The 9,611-nt window shown below is 40.4% G+C and overlaps 1 pseudogene; it reads left to right on the top strand.

The window, feature by feature from the left end:
- The first annotated feature begins 7,640 nt into the window (after positions 1 to 7,640).
- LOC112864379 (ubiquitin-ribosomal protein eS31 fusion protein pseudogene) lies at positions 7,641 to 8,674 on the top strand (annotated as a pseudogene).
- Positions 8,675 to 9,611: the final 937 nt, after the last annotated feature.

Below are 9,611 nucleotides of genomic sequence, written 5' to 3'. Positions count from 1 at the left end.
TTCCTTGGTTTCCAGAACTCTTAGGAGCTGCTTTGTACAGTTCCTACTGCGTGATGCCTTCGCACTTTCCTTTTGCTATTCCGGTTCTGAAATATCAGGTTAACAATCCTGTATGCTTTGTTTAAATCACTGGTGCGTTCTCTCTCTCTTGAATGGTCTCTGACTGATATGTATGCCAAATATATAAAATTTATGTAATTTCTTTTAAAAATTATGGATCGGGGCGCCTGGATGGCTCAGTCAGTTAAGCGTCCAACTCTTGGGTTTCAGCTCAGGTCATGATCTCACAGTTCATGAGTTTGAGCCCCTGCTTGGGATTCTCTCTCTTCCTCTCTCTCTGCCCATCTTCCACTCGGTCTGTCTCTCTCTCTCTCTCTCTCTCAAAAATAAATAAATAAACTTAATATATTGTAAATAAATAAAGACCAGTGTATCACCCAATAATCTTAATATTTTTACCTCTTCCTCCCAGCATTTTCTATGGATAAATATTATGTGAGACGGACATTTGTTGCTAGGACTACGTAAATAAAACTAAGTACCTATTTTCCGTTATATCATAAGAAAATCTTGGGCCGATACCTGCCAAATTAGAGTGGTACATACAGGATATTTATGAATATCTTTGGTTGTGTGCTTCATTCAAAATTTTGATGGGAGACCCTATGAGGCAACTCAGACACAGGCAATCGTATTACAGGGCAACCGATAGCGAGCTTCCTGGAGATTCAGTGAGATGCTCACTAAGGACGCTGTGCACGGAGAAGGGGAGCAGCGCCGAAAGCAAAACTACATACTTTGAATTCTAGGCGAGTTTTGGTTCAAGACGGTTCACGCTCGATTATTTCTAGTTAGCATTTTCTGGCTTGAGCACTAGGCGGGATTGAATTACCGCGTGACATTTCGTGAGCTGCCAGACACCACCAGAGACACGGGCAAGGGGCGCAGAAGGGTCAGACTTGTGTACGTGGCTTTCCTGGCGCCACAAGGGTCACTTGGGTCCTCTGAGATGTGGACACCCAGACAAGTGTAGATCAGTGGGGCAAACCTCTCTGAAGGACGTGGGGGCAGGAGAAGGTGGGGACCCCTTTGTGTCGTGACGCATGTCCAGAGAAAGGAAGGACGGAGGGCTGAGCAAGGAGGACCCCGTGCTCCCGCACAGCCTTAAGGAAACCTGGGACAGGCTTATGGGACTTTTTGAGGCAGTAAAAGTGTAAAACCAAGAAATACAGAAAGCCCGCCATGTTACCCACACCCATTCGGCATTGATTAAAGCCTAAATGAGCAGAAATCAAACCACCCAATTAGCACACATCTTTTGCAACGAAAATAATACATTTTCTACCTAGAAGCACATGTTTGTTATTAGAAATGAGGTGGTATATAACGTGAAAAGAAGAAACAGAAAGTAACAAACCAATCCCCGTTGACAGTTTTGTGTGTCTCGCGGGGAGCCGGGCCACCCACTTCCCTTTAATTTTCACCCAGGTAACAAACACATCACTTGTGTCCTTTCCTCTCACTTCAGTCTCTGTGGCCGTGTCTGTCCTGGATACACGATTCAGCACGTTCTTCCCTTTCATGCTCTTCCAAGATAAACTCTTCACAGCAGAGAATCAGCGGTGAGCTACACACGACGTATCGCAGATTCCACCGGGGAGACGACGGACATTGTTTATATTGCACATCCCACAACAAAAAAAACATAAAAATCTCCATTACAATTTTTCTCCCTCAAGTACAAGATCACCCTTGATCACAGGGCTCCCTACATTTTCTTCTTCTTCGCCTTCCTTTGCCAATATCCCGCCTCTTCTTCCCAAATATGGCTCAGATATCTCACCATTTTGTTATGCAAAACAGTTGGGTTCTCCCTCAGCTAATAGCCCATAATTTACATGTCCAAACCCATCTTGATGAACTAAACACCTGTGTTTTAGTAATCTCTGCTGTCTTTACAAGACAAGCACTTGCTACATGAGTATGGCCCTGGTGATTCGACACCACTCTAAATCATTTTTTTCCCAAATATACCTGAAACTCTCCCCCAGGAGATGGTCGATAAATAAAATTTCCTCATCTTTTTGAAAAAAAATCCATTTTTGTATTGTAATACACATACCATTTTCCCTCTTTTTTTTTTCACATAAAATAGACTATGGACACTATTCCAGGTCAGTAATGGGTGATGACGGATGATATCTCTTTTTGTGGGAACGCTAAATAATTCCTTTAATACCACAAGGAAAGGGCATCACACACACACACACACACACACACACACACACACACAGCTGACCCTTGAATAATGTGGGCTTTAGAAGCCCCAACATTACCCACAGTCAAAAATCTGTGTATAACTTTTGCCTCCCCCAACACTAACTACTCATAACCTACTGTTGACTGGAAGCCTTACCGATAACATAAACAGTCAATAACACATATTTTGTATGCTATATATATTATATGTTGTATTCTTACAATAATACCTAAATTTTTTAAAGTTTTTTCAGTAGGCTATATGGTTTGCCTGTGAGTCTTTTCAAATTGTCACAAATCTCCAAAAACTTTTCCAATACATTTATTGAAAAGAATCCGCATTATAAGTGCTCTCAGGTAGTTTCAACCTGTTTTGTTCAACAAACTGTATATTTAAACAAAACTAAACTGTATATTTAGACACAATCATATATATTGTCTTAAATAATTGTTTTTAATATATTGTCTTAAAATATATTATTGTCTTAAAATAATATATAATATACACAATATAAACTACATATATTGTGTGTAACAATACATAACATAATATAACTATATTATGTTATAATATACATTATTGTCTTAAAAATCTATAAGGAATTGTTTTTATGCAATAGTATGTGTATGTGTTAATGGAATGCTATATTTCAAAACTTAGTTTTTGGTTAAACTAAATGCTCATTAGACTTGGAATTTCTAGACATATTCCCTCAATTTATACTCTCACCAACAGAATGAAAGTGAACTATCCCCATTCACTCTAAAATCAACATGGCTAGCTTCACACTTTGACCTCCCACATAAATATTAAAATGTTATTTTCAAGTGCCAAAAATAACGTGCTCATATTTTGATTGGGATAGCATTGGACTGTATATAGGTTTGGTGAAAATCCTTATCTTGATAACAGTGAGTTTGACAATTTTTCCCTGGAAAGGTCTCACACAACTTTCGGTAAGTATATTCTCACCAATTTCTGTTACAGGTTTTCATTACTGCAGGGCACAGCACCACACACATAGTGACCGGAGGGATCAGCAATCTGGCCTTGTGTGAACAGAAAGCCAAGAAACATCTCCACGCCTGTGTTCCATTGATTTTGGACAAAAGCGTGAAGGCCAAGTAAAAGACAAAAATAGGCTCAAAATGTATCAGACACCTGATATAAAATGTCCAGCTACAGAAGGAACATAAGAATATATTTGTGTCGTTGGATTATGCAAGGAGTTTGAAGGTTCAATACCCAAAGCACAATTCATAAGTTCATTTTTAAAAAAAGGATAAATTGAATGTCATCACAATTTTTAAATTCATTCTATGAAGACACTATTAAAAAGCAGGAAAGGCAAACCAAAGAGTCGTGGATACTTGTGTGAAAGTCTGTACGTGGGTGTTTATTGCAGCTTTATTTCTAATTTCCAAGAACTCGAAACAACCTGATCGTCCTTCATCCCCCCAGTAGATGAGCCACAGGGGCACGTTTGTCCGTGGCCCGCTGCTCGGCAAATTGTCGGCACACGCAGTCCCACGGCCGACTCTCACAGGAGTCCCACTAAGTGAAGGAAGCTGAACTCAAAAGGCTGAATAATCTAGGATTCCACGGATAGGACATTCTGGAAAAGCAACATTAGCTGCATGAAAACATGCATGTTGACAACTGTTGGAGGTGAAAAGGAAGACACCAAGAAAATTCGGGTGTTGACAGACCCGTTCTGTACCTTGAGTGTGGTTCTGGTCACGTGACTCCATGCATTGGCCAGAACGAGCACCGTGTACCCAAGAGAGTGATTTACGTTGTGTGTACATTAAAAAACAAGCATGAGATGGGGCGCCTGGGTGGCGCAGTCGGTTAAGCGTCCGACTTCAGCCAGGTCACGATCTCGCGGTCCGTGAGTTCGAGCCCCGCGTCGGGCTCTGGGCTGATGGCTCGGAGCCTGGAGCCTGTTTCCGATTCTGTGTCTCCCTCTCTCTCTGCCCCTCCCCCGTTCATGCTCTGTCTCTCTCTGTCCCAAAAATAAATAAACGTTGAAAAAAAAAAAAAAAAAACAAGCATGAGAAAGTCTAAATAGACAGTTTAGATGTAACTATAGTGAAAATCCCTGCTCACTTTCTACATTAAAATCTCTCTCTCTCTCTCTTTATATATATATATATATATATATACATATATACATATGCATTTTTTTATACGTATGTTATTGAGGAGCCAAGTATTTATTCCCTATAGTCAAAGCTGCCAATTTTCTGATAGAAAACAATCACTGAAAATGTTCGGATAAGTAATGAAATAGGAAAATAGAGTGGCAGGTCATATATATATTAAAGAGTGTATGTAATAGTATATAAAACTTAGTAAAATTATTCTCTCTTTTGAGCCAGGAAATATTTACGAGTTAAAAATATGATTCCAAAGCATAATAATAGATATTAAGTTATATGATATTTTACTCTTTGTAGAATTGCTTTGAATGCTAGCAGTCATAATAGGAAACAAAATTATTCTTGAGAGCTATAATTACTCTTTAATTATTAAATTAAATTCAGGCCCTGAATAAAAAAGCTTTTTTTGGAAATTTATCTTATCTTGTGACAATGAATGAAAAGCCAGTTGTTCATCTGGCACTTTGTCACCTGTAAATTCCATGAGGGAGAGTAACTACAAGATCATTTTATAACACCGTCCCTAATTTGTCTTCTCTGCTGTAGACACAATTACGCGCGCACACACACACACACACACACACACACACACACACAAAGAAAAGAAAAAGGTGGGGCGCCTGGGTGGCTCAGTCTGTTAAGGGTCCGACTTCAGCTCAGGTCATGATGTTGCAGTTTGTGAGTTTGAAGCCCGCATCGGATCCTTTGTCTCCCTCTCTCTCTGCCCCTCCCTGCTCTCTCTATCCAATATACATACTTAAAATATATATATTTTAATATACATTATATTGTAAGTACTATAGGTATGGCTTTTTTCATATGTACATGTATTTCTTGCTATTTTTCTCAATATGTAATTGTGAACACCCCAACTTGAACGTTGATGCCCTAGGTAATAGGACTCCGGCTCATTCTATTGGGACAACATTCTCTAGCCTGTGTCAGTAAATTATTTCAATCATTTACCTCAAATCTTTTGTTTCTTCCATCCTTCCTCTCTCTCTCCCTCCACTGTTTCCTCCTTCCTTCCCTCCTTCTTCCTTCCATTTTCTAAAACAAGAATCTTTGAGCACCTTCTGTTTTCTAGGCTTTCTGCTAAACATAGACAAGATTTTGTCAGTTTGTTTGTTTCTAGGAGACAGAAACATGAATTACACCAAGTCTCCTGCTCGAAGGACGAATAAGGAAACAAGCAGGAGCACAACCAACGTGTTTTTGTGTGAAGCCCGGTCAAAGTGTTACTCCAGCACCAAGGAGGTGGAGAGTCTCCGTGCTTCGGAGTGACAAAGACCACCTGTCAGACATTCGTGCTTAGGAATGGAGGACAGATTATCAAGGAGAACTCGAGAAAAGAGTTTAAGCAGAGATAACTGCATGAGCAACTCTTGCCTGCTTCCAAATCGATGGTCCGTTCTGAGAGCCGAGAGCAGTCTGGTGAGCTAGAATGAGGGTTTGGTCAGCATCAATTAATCAATGTTCTAGGTTTTGCAGGACATACAGTCTCCACTGCAAGCACGCGACGCTGCGATCAAGTAGGAACACAGCCAGGCACCGTGCCGAAATGAGCAGGCATTGCTGCCTTCCAATAAAACTTTATGTGCAAACCCAGGTGGTGAGCCAAGTTGACCCTCAGGCCGTCGGGTGCTGGCCCTGGTCCTCTCGGGAGTCGAGCAGTTCCAATAATACCTTCCTTGTTAAATTTGGCGAAACCGGGCAGTTCCCGGCATGAAAATAACAACCCTTGGTAAGTAAAGATCCTACTCTTAGATTTATATTTTCCTAACCTCCGTTTTAAAAATCATCTATTTACCTCATGGAACGCTATTTATGCAAGTGAATATAGACCCAAATCTGTACTAATCCAAGCCCTTCGTCACATAAAAATTGCTGGTAGGCATGTGAGCCTATCTCTGAGGATATCAAATGTGGGCTTTTGATGAAAAATATAATATTCGGAGAAAATAAGACCTTGCCCCCACATTTATAAAATATCAGCATTCGTGATAATTGGAACAAAAACGATGAAATCCAAGGTGCTACTTTTAAAGCACAGCACAGACTAGAAGAATGATAATCCTATGCTTTCTACGTTCCTCCACCTATTTCTGATTCTTTTTCTTTCCAGTTTTATTATGTTGATTTATATAATGTATCAAATTTGGATAACCCTTAGAAATGCTAATCTAATCAGCCTTAATTCCTTTGATATGCAGAAGAACCTTATTCATCATCGCAAACTAATTTATGTCTCTTGATCTGAAGCCTTCTGTAGAGCTGACAATGTACTCTAGAATTAATTAACTTAGCTACTGTTCCAACAATTCAGCCAACTTTTTGTGCAGGTCATTACGTTGAACATTTTAATATTTTACAGTCAATTATCCACCTTTTCTACATGCCAAACACATTTAATGATATTGGAAATTTGAAGTTTGTAAAAGTTTCTACAGTTTTTCTCCTAATTTTCAAAAGCCTAGAGCTTTTATAATGGATGGTACAAACTAGAGAAAATTTAAAAAAAAAATTTTTTTAACATTATTTATTTTTGAGACAGAGAGAGACAGAGCATGAACGGGAGAGGGTCGGAGAGAGAGGGAGACACAGAATCTGAAACAGGCTCCAGGCTCTGAGCTGTCAGCACAGAGCCCGACACGGGGCTCGAACTCACAGACCACGAGATCATGACCTGAGCCGAAGTTGGACGCTCAACTGACTGAGCCACCCAGGCACCCCCAAATTGGAGAAAATTTAAACCTATGTGTTCAAAAACAATACTCACCAGAAACATGCATGAAAGTTAATGTGGGGAGAAGATGAACACAGGAAATGTTTCTCTAAGTATCAATTATTCTAAATGTCTTCCTCACCATCGGGAGATAAAGATGTGGGGCTCCATTAAATATGGAGAACCAAGTTTACTTTCTAAATAATGCTTTGCTAGTTATGGCAGGACCAAATATAATGGAGAACGACACGGGTTTGGGGAGACTTTGAGGGAAACATTTTAAGTCAATAATTAATAATCATCCCAGGTTTGCATTAGGCCAACCACTATGTTAGACATATTTTATCCATTTACTTCTCCCAATAATCCTGTAATTATCACCCATGGTAGAAATGCAAAATTAAGCATGCCAAGCAAGAGTTAATCACTTGCCCAGAGTCACAGACCAATCTTTGGCAATATCAGAAATTTGAATGTGTATTTGTCTAACACCATGACACCAGTTCAGACCTCTCTTGTGGATTGTCACAGTAAGGACAAATCAAAGGAGAATGTGAGACTTCAGATCCCGTGTTGGACTCCTGCTCAGGCCAGACATTTGGCTGGAACCCTGGTACATGTTAATGCATCAAAGGAACCTACATGCCTCAAACCTTTTAGGGTTGCAAATAACCTCGCCAAGGTATTTATTTTGCCATTTATTTTTTTTGTATGGAATTCTCTCATTGAAACTGAATTTTGCTTTATGGATCTTAAAAATCAAGGAGAAACTCTCCCAACCCACCATCTGCCCTGGAACCACCTCCGACATGCAAGCTTTCCTAAAATCCCTCAGGGGAAGACCACTATCCTTGAGGCTGAAACATCAGATGCAACAAAAAATGTGTAAAGGCCAAGATCCAGGGTAAGGAAGGAATTTCTGCTCATCAGCAAAGAGTGATCTTTGCTGGCAAGCAACTGGGAGTTCGTGGTACTTGGTCTGTCTACAGCATTCCAGAGAAGCCCTCCACTCATCCCGTGTGGAGACTCTGTGATGAAGCTAAGAAAAGGAAGAAATCTTATTTTATTTTATTTTATTTTATTTTATTTTATTTTATTTTATTTTAAAGTTGATTATTTTTGACAGAGAGAGAGAGAGAGCCCATGCAAGCTGGGAGGGGCAGAGAGAGAGGGAGAGAGAGAATGCCAAGTAGGCTCCATGCTATCAGTGCAGAGCCTGAGGCGGGGCTCAATCTCTCAGACTGTGAGATCATGACCTGAGCTGAAATCGAGACTCTGACACTTAATCAACTGTGCCACCCAGGTGCCCCAGAAAAGGAAGAAATCTTACTGCACTCCCCAAGAAGATGAACATTCAAGAAGAAAGGTTAAGGGGCTGTCCTGAAGTACTCTAAGAATGGCAAAATTAATCATGTCTGTTGGGAGCGGTCTTCAGATGAATGTGGAGTTTTTATGGCCAGACCCTTAGACAGACATTACTGTGGCAAACGTCTGACCTACTGCTTCACCAAACCGGAGGACAGGTAACTGTGTATGGCTCAGTAAAAACGTGAACCAAACAAGAACATCAGAGAGGACAGGATAAGATCATGAGGATCTGCCTGATCTTACAGAAGAGCCAATGTGTGAACATTGGGCCGGGACCTTCAAGAGAAATGGCTAAGAACCCAAGCCAGCAGCAAGGAGGAAAGTCTTTACCTGAAGGCAACTATGGATATGGAGTCCCTGGTGAGCACATCACCATGAGGTGACCCCAGGACGCTAAGGGACTCCTTAAAAATGCATTTCTGATGGATACCAGCACTCAAGTCTTACTAAAGAACAGGAAGAAAGGAGAATATGAGCAAACACATGGAAACTAAGCCAAGCACCGGCACTCACTAAACCACATCATAAACCATGGTGGTTCATTGCTATGGTAAATGGAGATGCAGGGCAATACTCGGTGTCTACAGTTCATCCCGTATCCAATATGTTTGTCCTCAAAGAGGAAATGGAGCTCCACTCTGACATTTTACATTGATCACCACGCATAATTGTAGCTACTCTTCCTTTAAGCCACAGCCACATGATGAGTGCGATTTAACAAATCCTAGCATACTGAGACTGCTCAGCCAACCTAACTTATAGATAATGGTTTTTATTTTACAAAATCAGCTATTAAAGGCATGAATAAATTCAAGAAAAAAATATTTCAAATAGATGGGGAAAAAATGAGAATTAATCCTGAGGCTGAACCACTCAATTGTGTGTGAAACCAATAAAGGACTTCGAGTTGAGAATTTGAGGGCGTAAGCTCGACCCACCATATCCTTTTATGAGCTACGTCCCCAGTGACCTTCGAGGATTCCTCAGACAGAGTTTTACAATCACCCTGCTCTTTTGAGTTTTAGCTCAATATATTTTCTGTTACTCCACAGCTTCCAGAGAGAGGGCTTTCTTAAATTGGAGAGAAGGAAGCTTG

This window comes from Puma concolor, chromosome A3, assembly GCF_028749965.1.
Source record: "Puma concolor isolate L17-30 chromosome A3, mPumCon1.1.hap2, whole genome shotgun sequence".
Taxonomy (NCBI): domain Eukaryota; kingdom Metazoa; phylum Chordata; class Mammalia; order Carnivora; family Felidae; genus Puma; species Puma concolor.
Note: the sequence above shows the minus strand (reverse complement) of the source record. Positions and strands in the feature narration are given on the sequence as shown.